This window comes from Hyla sarda, chromosome 10 (assembly GCF_029499605.1).
Source record: "Hyla sarda isolate aHylSar1 chromosome 10, aHylSar1.hap1, whole genome shotgun sequence".
Classification (NCBI taxonomy): domain Eukaryota; kingdom Metazoa; phylum Chordata; class Amphibia; order Anura; family Hylidae; genus Hyla; species Hyla sarda.
In genome coordinates, this window is record NC_079198.1 from 59,815,450 (window position 1) to 59,830,868 (window position 15,419).

The window sequence follows — 15,419 nt, forward strand, 5'->3', positions numbered from 1 at the left end:
ACATCTAAGTGTTGTACTTTTTTGTTTCTGTTAAAGTCTCAAGGGCCTAGATGCTGTGAAAGGCCAGGCAAAAGTACACATCGGCAGGTGTACACAAATACTTTTTAAAGCGTACTGTAGCGCATTTTTCTCCCCTCATAAGTGCATACCACATACGTACATCTAAGTGGTGTACTATTTTGTTCCTGTTAAAGTCTCAAGGGCCTAGATACTGTGACAGGCCAGGCAAAAGTACTCACCAACTGGTATCGTACACAAATACTTTTTTAACCCCTTAAAGGGGTACCCCGCCCCTAGACATCTTTTCCCGGGGTCCCGCTGCTGGGGACCCCCGGGATCTCAGCTGCGGCACCCCTCTGTCATTACTGCACGGAGCAAACTCGCTCTGTGCATAATGACGGGTGATACAGGGGCCGGAGCATCGTGACATCATGGCTCTGCCCCCTCGAGACGTCATGGCCCGCCCCCTCAATGCAAGTCTATGGAAGGAGGCGTGACAGCTACCACGCCCCCTCCCATAGACTTGTATTGAGGGGGTGGGCCGTGATGTCACAAGGGGCAGAGCTGTTTCGTCACGATGCTCTGGTCCCTGTATTGCCCGTCATTACGCACAGAGCAAGTTTGCTCTGTGCAGTAATGACGGCGGGGTGCCACAGCCGAGATCCCGGGGGTCCTCAGCAGTGGGTCCCCGCGATCAGACATCTTATCCCCTATACTTTGGATAGGGGATAAGATGTCTAGGGGCGGAGTACCCCTTTAACCCCTTAACGACGCAGGACGTATATTTACGTCCTGCGCCGGCTCCCGCGATATGAAGCGGGATCGCGCCGCGATCCCGCATCATATCGCGTCGGTCCCGGCGCTAATCAACGGCCGGGACCCGCGGCTAATACCACACATCGCCGATCGCGGCGATGTGCGGTATTAACCCTTTAGAAGCGGCGGTCAAAGCTGACCGCCGCTTCTAAAGTGAAAGTGAAAGTGACCCGGCTGCTCAGTCAGGCTGTTCGGGACCGCCGCGGTGAAATCGCGGCGTCCCGAACAGCTGATCGGACACCGGGAGGGCTCTTACCTGCCTCCCCGGTGTCCGATCGACGAATGACTGCTCCGTGCCTGAGATCCAGGCAGGAGCAGTCAAGCGCCGATAATGCTGATCACAGGCGTGTTAATGCACGCCAGTGATCAGCATTAGAGATCAGTGTGTGCAGTGTTATAGGTCCCTATGGGACCTATAACACTGCAAAAAAAATGTTAAAAAAAAGTGTTAATAAAGGTCATTTAACCCCTTCCCTAATAAAAGTTTGAATCACCCCCCTTTTCCCATAAAAAAAATAAAACAGTGTAAAAAAAATCAAAAATAAACATATGTGGTATCGCCGCGTGCGTAAATGTCCGAACTATAAAAATATATCATTAATTAAGCCGTACAGTCAATAGCGTACGCGCAAAAAAATTCCAAAGTCCAAAAAAGCGTATTTTGGTCACTTTTTATATCATTAAAAAATGAATAAAAAGTGATCAAAAAGTCCCATCAAAACAAAAATCATACTGATAAAAACTTCAGATCACGGCGCAAAAAATGAGCCCTCATACCGCCCCATACATGGAAAAATAAAAAAGTTATAGGGGTCAGAAGATGACATTTTTAAACGTATAAATTTTCCTGCATGTAGTTATGATTTTTTCCAGAAGTGCGACAAAATCAAACCTATATAAGTAGGGTATCATTTTAACCGTATGGACCTACAGAATAATGATAAGGTGTAATTTTTACCAAAATATGCACTGCGTAGAAACGAAAGCCCCCAAAAGTTACAAAATGGCGTTTTTTTTTCGATTTTGTCGCACAATGATTTTTTTTTCCGTTTCGCCGTGCATTTTTGGGTAAAATGACTAATGTCACTGCAAAGTAGAATTGGCGACGCAAAAAATAAGCCATAATATGGATTTTTAGGTGGAAAATTGAAAGGGTTATGATTTTTAAAAGGTAAGGAGGAAAAAACGAAAGTGCAAAAACGGAAAAACCCTGAGTCCTTAAGGGGTTAAGGAAGCAGGGTTTTTCCGTTTTTTGAACTTTAGTTTTTTCCTCCCTACCTTACTCATAACCCTTTCAATTGTGCACCTAAAAATCCATATAATGGCTTATTTTTTGTGCCACCAATTCTACTTTGTAATCATCAGTCATCTACAGCGAAACAAAAAAAAAAAAAAAAAAACATTGTGTGACAAAATTGAAGAAAAAACACCATTTTGTATATTTGGGGGTTCCGTTTCTACACAGTACATTTTTTGGTAAAAAATACCCCTTCTTTTTATTCTGTAGCTCCATACGATTAAAATGATACCCTACTTATATAGCTTTGATTTTGTTTTACTTCTGGAAAAAATCATAACTACATGCACGAAAATTTATATTTAAAATTGTCATTTCTGACCCCTATAATTTTTTTATTTTCTCGTGTACGGGGCGGTATGCGGGCCCATTTTTTGCGCCGTGATCTGAAGTTTTTGGCGGTACCATTTGTATTGATCAGACTTTTTGATCGCTTTTTATAAAATGTTTTCATGATGTAAAAAGTGAGTAAAAAATACGCTAATTTGGACTTTTCTTGCACGTACGCCCTTGACCGTGTGGTTTAATTAATTATATATTTTTATAGGTCAGACATTTACGCATGCGGCGATACCACATATGTTTATTTTTATTATGGTTTCCTCCAATAGAAATTAGAAATCACTTGGCACTGCTGCCTCTGTATAGCATCAACGTGTTAGTACCTCTGCTAGCTGATCTACGCCAGGTGGTGCTCTCTGTATAGCAAATAGTCCAGTGTGCAAATATAAGCTGAGTAGAAATTAATCAGGGCAACTCACCATCTGCGTCTTCTTCACAAACTTCTTTATTCAAGAAAACATGAGGAATACAAACAGTGCTGGACACAGGTGGACAACAGACTTGGGGGGATGTAGTTCGGGGCTATTTTCGCTGTGTATACTTCAACTGGACCACAACTTCAACTGGCCCAAAGCATCCAGAGGAGGCTAACATAACCACATGAAAGGTGTGTCAGCAGAAGGTGAAGCTTGGCCAGGGTCCCAATGTTGGCACCACGGCCCTGCGTCAACATATGCTGCGCCATCATAAAGAGGCCTGGGAAAACCATGGCTCCGATGTGGTGGTCCAGCCTGCTGCATCACCCAGCTGCTCCATGTTTCAGCTAGCCAATGCTCCACCACCTCAGCCGAAGGGAGCTGTGTGTCATACCTTCCTTCTGTCGCTCCAGATGCTCCTGCTTCTCCTACTTTGAGTCATTCCGTCAGCAATCCATGGGCGAAGCCATGTCCAAGAGACAACCGTGGTGACTGACAACGGGAAGAACATCTTGTCTTTGCTGTGACAAGGAAGGCTGAGCCATGCGCCCTGCATGGCAGACATGTTCAATCTGGTGGTCAAGCGGTTCCTGAAGTGTTCCCCTCATTTGCAAGACATCCTAACAATGGGAAGGAAACTTTGCATGCACTTCAGCCACTTTTACACCGCAAAGCACACTCTCCTTGAGCTGCAGCCTCAGAACGGTATCCCCCAGCATCGTCTGATTTGCGACGTTGCCACACGTTGGAATTTCACTCTCCATATGTTGGACCGACTATATGAACAGAGAAAAACCATCACCAATTTCTTGATGATCCAATCGGATAGTGGGACTCCCCTGTGTAACTTCAATGTCAACCGGTGGCAGCTCATACTTGACACCTACCGTTTGCTCATGCCCTTTGAGGAAGCCACATTAATAGTCAGTCGCCTGGATTATGGGATTACCAAAGTCATTCTACTGCTTCATTTCCTACAACATGTGTGTTGGAAACGATGGCTGGTCAGAGCACTAGAGACGTGGCGCATAGATCTTATGGCCACATGAGCCCTGTGGGGGCTGAGCTCGAGAAGGGGTAGGAGCACAGTGGAGCACAGTTTATGTTTTGTGAAATGGGTGATTTTTCTAGTCATCTGACAGGACAGGAGGAACAGCTGTCACGCCCCCTCCCATAGGCTTGCTTTTAGGGGCGGAGCGAGACGTCACACGCGGGCAGAGGTGTGATGTCACACGCTGCCGGCCCTGTGGTTGCCGGTAATCAGACCCGGAGCGAACATGCTCTGGGGAATGATTTTAACTGATGTGCTGCGTGCAAGATCACGGGGGTCCCCAGCGGCGGGACACCCGCGATCAGGCATCTTATCCCCTATCCTTTGGATAGGGGATAAGATGTCTAAGCGCTGGAGTACCCCTTTAAGCAATATTGTAAACAAAAATAATTGTGTCATTATCAGAACATTTATTGGTCATCAATGCTAAAAGGGAATCAATTCATTTTATAGTCTGAGCATGTAAAATAGTACCAAATGCTGTAGTTTTTGTTTTTAATCTTTGCTAAATATACTGAATTAGAAATAAATTAAAATCATTTTAATAATATTTGTATTCAATTATATCAGAAAATAGGAATTATTACCTTGAATGTGTTAAAGCCTTTACCAGTTTGGGAAACAGACTGCCAGATCAAGGCTTATTTCCAAAGATGAAGAAAAGATCATAATTCTGACAAAACAGCACATTGAATTCATTCAGAAATGCTGAATATTCTATTTTCGACAAAAGGCACAATGTACAATTTTTTTCTAAAATAGACTGAATATTTTGATGCACTCCTTAAGCAACATTGTGCAAGTTGGGTCCATGAATATATTAGGTCATAACAAGCAGTTTATTCAAACTAATAATTGCCCTACATTTATCGGCCAATAAGCAAATGCTTGTTATCCAGCTGATCGCAGGGTTTTGACATGAATGATTGAAGTTTTAGTGTCATATGAATGATCGCTGGCTTGTTCTGGAAGCCCTGCCCGCATGATAACCAAGTCGTGGCTATTTAGACAGGTGCCAATGTTGGTTATCTGCCTGATTAATGGATACTTAATTCAGGCCATAAGACACTACTGGATCAGTTGTATGATGTATACTACTGACACCAGATGCACTGTCATTTTGACAGGAAATTTTGCACTGTATGAAGCATTATTTTTCTCATGAAATATTACAAAAACTGGTTTGAAACTGTTGTTGAAGATGCGAATGGAAATTAAGTAGACATTGAAAAGTACCCATGGTCAGCATACAAAAATCAAGTTCTTTATATCATTTTGTACCCTCAGGTTCCCTTATTTCAATACTGTTTTAAATGTATTGCCATGTAACCCCCTTCCCCATTCCCATACAACGCCAACATCTCAAATTCAAACGCAGAGATATCTGTGATCGTCAAGGGCCCCATTCAATTCAATGATCCAAACATAATGAACTTGTGACTACTTTCAGGTTATTTTACAAGCATAGTTTGGGCTTAAAAGCATAATTTTTTGTGCTTTTCAGTCTGAGCCAAAACTCTTACATGCATGAAAAAAAAAAAAAAAAACCTTAACATAGTCACAAGCTGACTAGATTCAGATTATTGAATCGAATGTTTCCCCAGCTGATCCGAGCACAGATACATCGGCAGATGATTCTGAAATGTTGCTGACGTATTCATGCCACAAAGGCACAAATCCTTATGTGAATAAGGCTTTAGAGGACATATGCATCGGAAAAGCTGACTCGTTGCCCATAGCAACCAATTATGCTATGCTATGGGCAACTGGTCAGCTTTTCCTCTGCACAAACTTTGATAAATCATAAGGGTTAAATGACATTTGTGTGTTCTCCTGCGCTCGCTTCATGTTCCCCAATGATTCATATGGTGTACATGCAAGTATGGCATGATTTGTCTCAAGGGTAATATATATATATATATATATATATACAATCCAAACACCTCAAGGAATGGAGAAAATCGGCACTGTATAATGTGGAGCTTATAGCTCACCAGCGGGCGCTCTGCTTCTCAGGTCTTGACCCAAAACCAAGGAAACTCCAGCAAAAAAGTGAAGAAGCGGCACTCCAGAATCAAATGAAGGTAGTGTTTATTCACCCATCATGTGCAGAGATGCAACGTTTCAGCCTCACAATGAGGCTTTTCATTGTGAGGCTAAAACATCGCATCTCTGCACATGATGGGTGAATGAACACAACCTTCATTTGATTCTGGAGTGCCGCTTCTTCACTTTTTTGCTATATATATATATATATATATATATATACATCTACTGTATATATAACCATAATGCAGTAAGTCTGGACCCCCATGATCTCCAGAACAGTGCCCTTGTTCTAAAGATTGGAGAGGGCCCCTGCAAAAGACCCCCCCCCCCCCATGATTATGTACTTATCAGATAGAGGATCAGATATTTTTTGGTGGACAACCCCTACAAAAAGAAAAATGCTGGAGGTTGGATCAACCCTCCCTCGCACTACTGGGGGGGGGGGGGGGGGGGCTGCAATGAGTTAAGTTGGCAGCCGGAGGGAATCAGCTCTCCTAACACTCTCTGTGGATCTTTTCAGGCAGGCTATACAAGCAGATCTACAATAACATTGATCAATGCTATGCTAATGCATGACATTATACAAAGTCAGCAATCGAACGGTTGCCTGTAATAGTGTTTTATTAGGACTTAAACAGTGTAAATAAAAATCCCTCCCTTTCCCTTTTTCGAAAATAAAAAATGCAGAAATAAACAAATAAAAATAAACATAGTTCGTATTACCGCATACAGAAATGTCCAAAATATTAAAATATAATGTTATAATATACTAAAACTATATATACAGTAACATACCAAATGTCAGAATTGCTGATTTTTGGTCACTTCACACCAGAGACAAATGAATAATCAAAATATCTAATCCAAATAAAAATGATACTCATAAATGCACAGATCAAAGCACAAAAAATATAAACCTTCATCCAGCCTCATATACAGAAAAATAAAATAGTTATAGGGGTTAAAATAGGGCAATTTTAGGCATACTTTTTTTTTTTTTTTTTTAAGTAAAAAAGTTTAATCCCTTTATGTCAAGTCATACCGGCAAGTCATGGGTTGGGTGTGGGGAATATGCCACGGGCCTACGCGTTGGGTAATGACGGACATCGGAGATCACAGCATTTGAACATCACCTCCGCGATGTTGTTGTGGAAGCCCGGGTCTCCCCTCTGATTTCCTGGCTTCCACAGATCAGTGATTTCTAAAGCCTGCCTTGGCAGCCATTAGCCATTGAGTGTTGATTACATGAATCAATGTAATGCAGTAGCACAATCGGTCCTGTATCAAACAAACCCTCATGTGCCTGTATGTGAAAAATTTTAAACGATTGGACAAAGCCATGATTTTATAAGCCATAATCTCTATAAAAATAAAATAACATTTTCTTATGAAATATATTAGAAAGGTTAATGTTTTGCCAAGATGTACAACATATAAAAAGTTTTTGTATCTGACAGCGCCCATGTATCTGTCTGCACAAAACAGCCCTACTTGATGTTTTTTTTTTCTTTTTCTGCCACGTAATTGTCTGGATCCCAAGTAACTACCGAGTAAATAACATTAAAGGGTTCTTATTTAAAAAGCAAATTATATCCTGCTAAAATATCAAAATTGACTATACTCTCGCCTAATCCAGGGCCGATGCTCCTGTCCATTTAATAATGTTGCAGTGGGTCAAGAATGTCATCAGTTGAGCAAAGAGAGTGTGTTATCTGGGTTAGTAAACAGAGGGATCCAGGTGGACCAGAGCATCAGTGATGGACTCGGCGGGTGAGTTTAATCTAATTTATTTCACAGCCCTAGTATTTCTGTAGTTTGCTTTTTAAATGAATGGAAGAACCCTTTATATATATATATATATATATATATATATATATATATATATATATATATTGTATTGAATATGATCAAATTCATAATATTTTTGTTTATTTTAATTACTCTTTGGTATGTTGGTAACAAATGTTTTGAACTATGATGTGATCATTCTATTCAAAATATACTGTAGCTTCTTGTTTTCATACTTGAATTCTAATCTTGCAACTTGAGCAGGGTAGCATGCCATCCATTCCATTCTATTTAAATTCTATTTTTACATCACTATAATTCTGTCACCAATCTAACACACTGAACAATACACAGCTGAAAGGCAACAGAACACAACATTCTACAATTAAAATTCACCTTTAAATTCTTTCAAACTCTCCCAGTACGGAGGAAAGAGAGGCAATTAACACAAGCATTCCGAACCATTAAAGATTACTTGCTTGGTTTAAGGTATACATTGCCAGCCCAAGCATCCTTTCCTGCTAATTACAGTACGCCTGGGTGACGTACACATTTGACCCATGAGGCAAGTTAAAGTTAACCTTGCCCCCCTAGAGAAATCCTGCAGAGAGCAATGTCATGAATAAGCTACTATTTGTATGTAAGCATAATAAATCTCTTCCATCTGTTTGTACATTTGACCGCATTCCACTTTCAGCACACAACAGCACACAGTACTTCACAAGATGCCATTTCAAACTTTACAGGAAATATGTGATCTATTTAGCTTACTACTTTAGTATGATGTACTGCAAAGGCCCTCCTGCTATGTGTGTTACTGTAAAGTAACGGCTGCAGTTATCAGAAGTTGTGTAAAATAAGCATCAGTAATAAAGAAGGTTAAAATATAATACATTGCTAATAAAAATGTCTAATAAACTCTGATCGTGTAAACAGATGTATACTTACATAAATCTGCAGATATATCTATATTTGTTATCCATCTCTGTGACCCACTAGTAAGCTAAATTTCGCATTTGAGTTAAATGGCTAAAAATAGATACATCCATCAAATGCATCCAGTTACCCAGCAGTATTAATCCAGGAGGGAAAAAAAAGGTAGGAGCTAATTTTTTTTCCTCCTCATTGGGAAAAGAATTCCTCCGCAACTCCAAATTTTGCTAAATCCAAATAAATCCAACTCACAGATATAACAGCACTTTACCAGACTCTAGTGACTATAACCTGCAATATGATCACTCTCCAAAAAGTGTCCAGGCCCTGCTTGATTTCTGTTATTGAGTTCACAATAACTACTTCCTCTGGCAGAGAGTTTCATAGTCTCACTGCTTTTACAGTAAAGAATCCGCTTTTATGTTGGCTTAGAAACCTTTCTTCTAGGTTCAAAGCATGTCCACTTGTTATAGATACAGTCCTGGGTGTAAATAGATCATGGGAGAAACCTTTGTGCTGCCCCTTGATATAATCATAAAACGTTATTATATCTCCCTTCAGCCATATTTTTACTAAACTAAGAAACCCTTCTTTTTTATAATATTTCTACCTATTTCATTAATTACTCTGGTTGCCTGTATTTGAACCATTTACAGTATTTATGCCCCTTTTGATGCATATCATGATCTTTTTCACCTTGCCAGCAGCTGCATGCACTGCAGTCCTTCAGTTTTACCTAGTGGGGAGAAATGGTGGAAAAAAGCCGGTACGGTGGAGGCGCTGCTCAAGTGGTGAAAATACTGAGAAACTCAGGCGGTGTAGGATAACGATTTTTATTGAAAGTATTGGGACAACGCGTTTCAGCATCTGCTGATGCCTTCCTCAGGTCCACTTAACAATTCTAAAATAGTAAAAGAAGGTATATCTGTACATCTCAACCTAATTATATGCATATATCTTGATCCAAAACACATGGACGGTATTAGGTCTGGTACAGAGAATATATATAATGTAAATAGAAAATATATATAGTATAAAAAGAGAAACATTTTTTTGGAAACATTTTTTGGAAACATTTTTTTGGAAACAATAACTCCATATTTCTCTATGCATGTCTAAGAACTCGCCAACAGATATAGAAGGCAAATAAAAGTGCATTGAACTTTAAACAAAAAGCCAGATGTATCTCCTCAACACCACATGACAGTACAACATATCATGACCACACATCAGCATCTCTCGCCTATCCCGCCAACCCTACCAAATCATTTACACCCACAGTCAATCAATCCTATATGGATCCATATAGATTCATCCATATACCCATCCTTCACACATGCCTTCATACCCCCATCCCCCCTACCACACCCAGACATCCTCACCAGCTCCATACATCCCCCCCACTCCCCTCCCACCCCTTCCCCCCCCCCCAGCGTCCCCAGCACATTGTCACATCACACACCCATCCTCACCCCTGTCACTTATACCTTTCCCACACATATGCCCCACACCACACTGTCATCCCCCCTACTCCCCTCCCTCCCCCTCCCCCCCCAGCATCCCCAGCACATTGTCACATCACACACCCACCCTCACCCCTGTCACTTATACCTTTCCTTTCCATATGCCCCACACCGCACTGTCAGCGGTCCGCACTACACATCTGCGATCCTCCTGACAGCTCACCAGCTGACAGGAGCGCATCGCTCCAGTGATCCATATTTTCGGACCTCTGTGTCCACCGCTCGCCAACCCAGTGGACACCGCCAGCGGTCCGCAACACACCCCCGCGATCCTCCTGACAGCTTATCAGCTGACAGGAGCGCATCGCTCCAACGATCCGTGCTTCGGGCCCTATGTCCGCTGTTCACTACAACAGCGGAAACTCCCAGCGGCCTGCACCTCACCACTGCGATCCTCCTGTCAGCTCATCAGCTGACAGGAGCACATCGCTCCAGTCCGGCGTCTGTGGTTGCCGAGACAACCCACCAGAAGTGACGCGCCGGTAACAGCATACATAAGCGCGCGCTCCCAGCACACTGCACATACCAGCAGCGGTGCAGACGTCAGACAGGATCATCTTTCAGGTACCTGTTCCCCTCCTAGAGAAGAGCAATGCTCTGCCTCCCCACCCCACCCCACCATATACAATCACCAGCTCGGCCCTATCCCTAACCCTTCACCTTCTACCTCCCTCCCCCAGCTTTCTCACATTGAACACCAATGGAGTTTGGGGTAAGTCCTTTTTCCTACCATTTTGATGTCATTTTTTGTCATTTTTCCAACCCTTCTCCCCCTGGAACTTCCCAAATATATAAAATATATATATGTATGCAACACAAGCTACACAATCGATATATATACACACTTATTCCAATTTTTCTGACAGCACAACTATTTTTGCATTTCTGACAGCACAACTATTTTTTGCATTCCAATTATCTATGAACCATATTTGTAATTGTTTTTATTACAGAAAAAAATCTTTTTACCATCTATGTCTTATGCATGTCATTTTATTCAAGTATTTATCTACTCATCTGTCAGCCCATAGACAATCCATTGTGACACTACTGATCTATTTACATGGATTTATTTATTCGTATATCTGTATTTTATTTGCCTTCTATATCTGTTGGCGAGTTCTTAGACATGCATAGAGAAATATGGAGTTATTGTTTCCAAAAAAATGTTTCCAAAAAATGTTTCCAAAAAAATGTTTCTCTTTCTATACTATATATATTTTCTTTTTACATTATATATATTCTCTGTACCAGATCTAATACCGTCCATGTGTTTTGGATCAAGATATATGTATACAATTAGCTTGAGATATACAGATATACCTTCTTTTACTATTTTAGAATTGTTAAGTGGACCTGAGGAAGGCATCAGCAGATGCTGAAACGCGTTGTCCCAATACTTTCAATAAAAATCGTTATCCTGCACCGCCTGAGTTTCTCAGTAATTTCACCACTTGAGCAGCGCCTCCACCGTACCGGCTTTTTTCCACCATTTCTCCCCACATTGCATATCGGTTCCTTACTTAGGAGCTCGATGCTGGTGGCAGAGCAGCAGCTCATCCAACATTAGGGCTTATTCTAACTTTCTTGTGGCTGAGAACATCCTAAGTCTTTTTATTTTTTATTTTTTATTTTTTGTAATTCTGTTTGACAAACCTGTACAGGAGCAGGAAATAGTTTATTTGTCCCTTTTCCTCTTATTACTGAGCAGCAGATATACATTATATGCCTGCTGCTCAGTGTATATTCACTAGGACATGCACAGAGCACCCAGCTCAGTGAATGTGGGGACTCTACAGTAAGTAGCAATGCTCCAGACATCCCTGTTTACTTTTCTTGGCAGTAGTAGTATAAGTGGTGCTGCTGTATGCATCTATGCATCAACACATACACTCTTAGGAAGTGATCACACATCACCAATGGGCTCAGACAACATAGCATTTTTGTCCTCACTAGTTGCCCTCTGCATGGACAGGAATACAGGGCACCACAGGCTTAGCAAGGTTATTATTATTCCCCTTATGTGCTCCTCCATTGCATGCACACAAGGCCTGTCTTCCCCATAATGTGGCAAGGGACACAGGTTCCTACCCTAAAACCTACACCAGAGCTCAGAGTCAATGTCCTCCATGTGCTATACATGGCACTGGCATGCCCCACAGGAACAGGTACTGAGGTGGCAGAGGTAGCTTTAGAATACTTGAGTCTTGACAAGTGAGACATTGAATGAGTTAGGGACCTGTAGAGAAGGCGACAGATGGAGCATGTAAGAGAAAGGATTGATTTGTTTTAATGATTCAAAATGACTGTGGAGCAAATTTGTAGCATGGAATTTTCATATGGATATTTTTAGAAGAAAGCCAGACTTTATCTCCAGGAGAAAACTGGAGAGGAGGCCTGCATTCCTTGTCAGCATAATTTTTCACATAATCTAGGCAGATGGTGGGTTTGGGTTGTAGCCAAATTTACAGTAAATTTCTGTAGGAGGAATTGACTTCTGGAACCTCTGTGGAAACAGGAATGGGCAGTGGAATGTGTGGATGCTGGGCAAAAAAATTAAACAGGAGTAGAACCAGTGGACTGGTTATTATTAGAGATGAGCAGAATTATTCAGAACTTCAACAATCTGAACAGGAACAGGGACACTTGTTAAAGACAGCAGTCACTGCTCCTGTACTAACTGAGCAACTGTCATACATTTTATGCCTACTGCTCAGTTCCCATTCACTGGACCGGGTGCAGAGTCCCAGCTTAGTGAATGTGTGCTGCTAGGAGGTAAGTGACAATGCTGTACGCATTGCCACTTACACTCTTATACTCACTGGGTCAAGAACTCCTGCAAACAGTCCATTAAGTGTTCACTGAGCCTATACCTCATGCTCAGTATGTAGTTTCCTTCCTCTCATAATTTGGGGAGGTATTATGTCTGCCGTGTCAGCATTTATGGAAAAAGACAACAGAAATGAATTGAAGTGATTAGAAAAAAAACTGCTCTATTTTACTTTGGTTTGGAGGGCTTACAGGATGGGACTATATAGACCCAAACATTGAGGAAAAACACAGCTGGAAATACAATTTTGAATGGCAGTAACATGCATTCTTTTCACACCATGAGAAAACGATTCCAATAACGAAACTCACAGAATTCTACAAATGTGGCTTATAAACATGTAAAATTCGTAAATATTCATATCAAATCTTGAAATATTGAATTGCAATACAAAAATTATGCATCTGTAAATAAGGCTGAGTTCACATCACGTTTTTGCCATACTGTTTTCAATCCGTTTTTCTAAAGAAAACCGTATGGCAAAAAAAAGGATAGAACAGTTTGAGAAAATGTAAACTGTGTGCGTTTTTAAGCTGTATACTGTTTTTTAAAAGAGCATATAGTTCTGTCCATTTTTATAAAAAATAAAATAAAAAAAACATAAGTTGTTGATAATTTTGTCCATTTTTAATGGGAGGGGTGTTGGGTGGGTACTTTAGGATTCAAATGCGCATGTGCAAAGTAAAAACCATATACGGTTTCCCGTATGGAACTGTATACATGTGCGTTTCCCATTGACATCCATGTTGAAAAAAAAACTAAGTTTTTTTTTTAACATGGACGTCAATGGGAAACGCACATGTATACAGTTCCATACAGGAAAATGTATACGGTTTTTACTTTTCACATGCATATTTGCATCCTAAAGTCCCCACCCAACACCCCTCCCATAAAAAATTGACAAAATTATCAAAAACTTATGTTTTTTTAAATAAAAACATACAGAACTGTATGCACTTTTAAAAACAGTATAAAGTTTACAAACGCATTCGGTTTAGGCTGGGTTCACATCACATTTTCTCCCGTATGGGAGCGCATACGGCAGGGGAGAGCTAAAACCTTGCGCTCCCGTATGTAATTCATTTCAATGAGCCGGCCGGAGTAAAACGTTTGGTCTGGTCGGCGCAAAAATGAGCCGACCGGACCAAACGTTTCACTCCGGCCGGCTCATTGAAATGAATAACATATGGGAGCACATAGAAAGGCATACGGGAGCGCAAGGTTTTAGCTCTCCCCTGCCTTATGCCCTCCCGTATGGGAGAAAACGTGATGTGAACCAGCCCTTACTTTTTCCCATACTGTTCCATCCATTTTTTTGCCATATGGTTTTCTTTAGAAAAACGGATTGAAAACAGTATGGAAAAAACATGATGTGAACCCGGCCTAAGAAGGACATGGCTGAACTGGAGAGAATGCAGAAAGGCAACCAAGGTATATAATAGTATGGGAGGTTTAGAGCACCAAGACAGGTTATTAAGCTTGGGGTTACTTAATTTAGAGAACTGACAATTCACTGGCGATTTGATCACAATATATATATATATATATATATATATATATATATATATACAGAGATCTTTCTAGCGATTAGAGATGATTGAGCTGAGCCCAGCTAACCCAGTCTTGCTCAGTCTTGCTTTGGGTTAAAAGTGGCTCACCGAACATTAGAACTTTGCCAGGCTCAACTTGCTCAAGCCTGGCAACAGTGCTATTATAGGAAAAAAGAAGAGAAACACATGCTGTTTTGGTGCTTAGGATGAGAACGGAACACTGAGATGACATCAGGGTGGCCCAGCATACTTCACAGCTAATAGCAACAAGAACACATGACTGCAGGTTAGCCAGTCATTGCTTACATACAGCTTCCAGGCCAATCAGGAGACAGAATAGGGGTGGGTTTAAGAGACTGGCACTATATACTGTCACGATTCGGCTTACGGGTTGTGGATCCGCTGTGTCAGCGAGGGATTGGCGTGGACCGTGCTAGTGGACCGGTTCTAAGAGGCTACTGGTTTTCACCAGAGCCCGTCGCAAAGCAGGATGGTCTTGCTGCGGCAGTAGCAACCAGGTCGTATCCACTAGCAACGGCTCAACCTCGCTGACTGCTGAGAAGGCGTGGGACAGAAGGACTAGGCAGAGGCAAGGTCAGACGTAGCAGAAGGTCGGGGGCAGGCGGCAAGGTTCGTAGTCAGGATGGATAGCAGAAGTTCAGGTAACACAGGCTTTGGACACACTAAACGCTTTCACTGGCACAAGGCAACAAGATCCGGCAAGGGAGTGCAAGGGAGGAGATCAGATATAGCCAGGGAGCAGGTGGAAGCCAATTAAGCTAATTGGGCCAGGCACCAATCATTGGTGCACTGGCCCTTTAAGT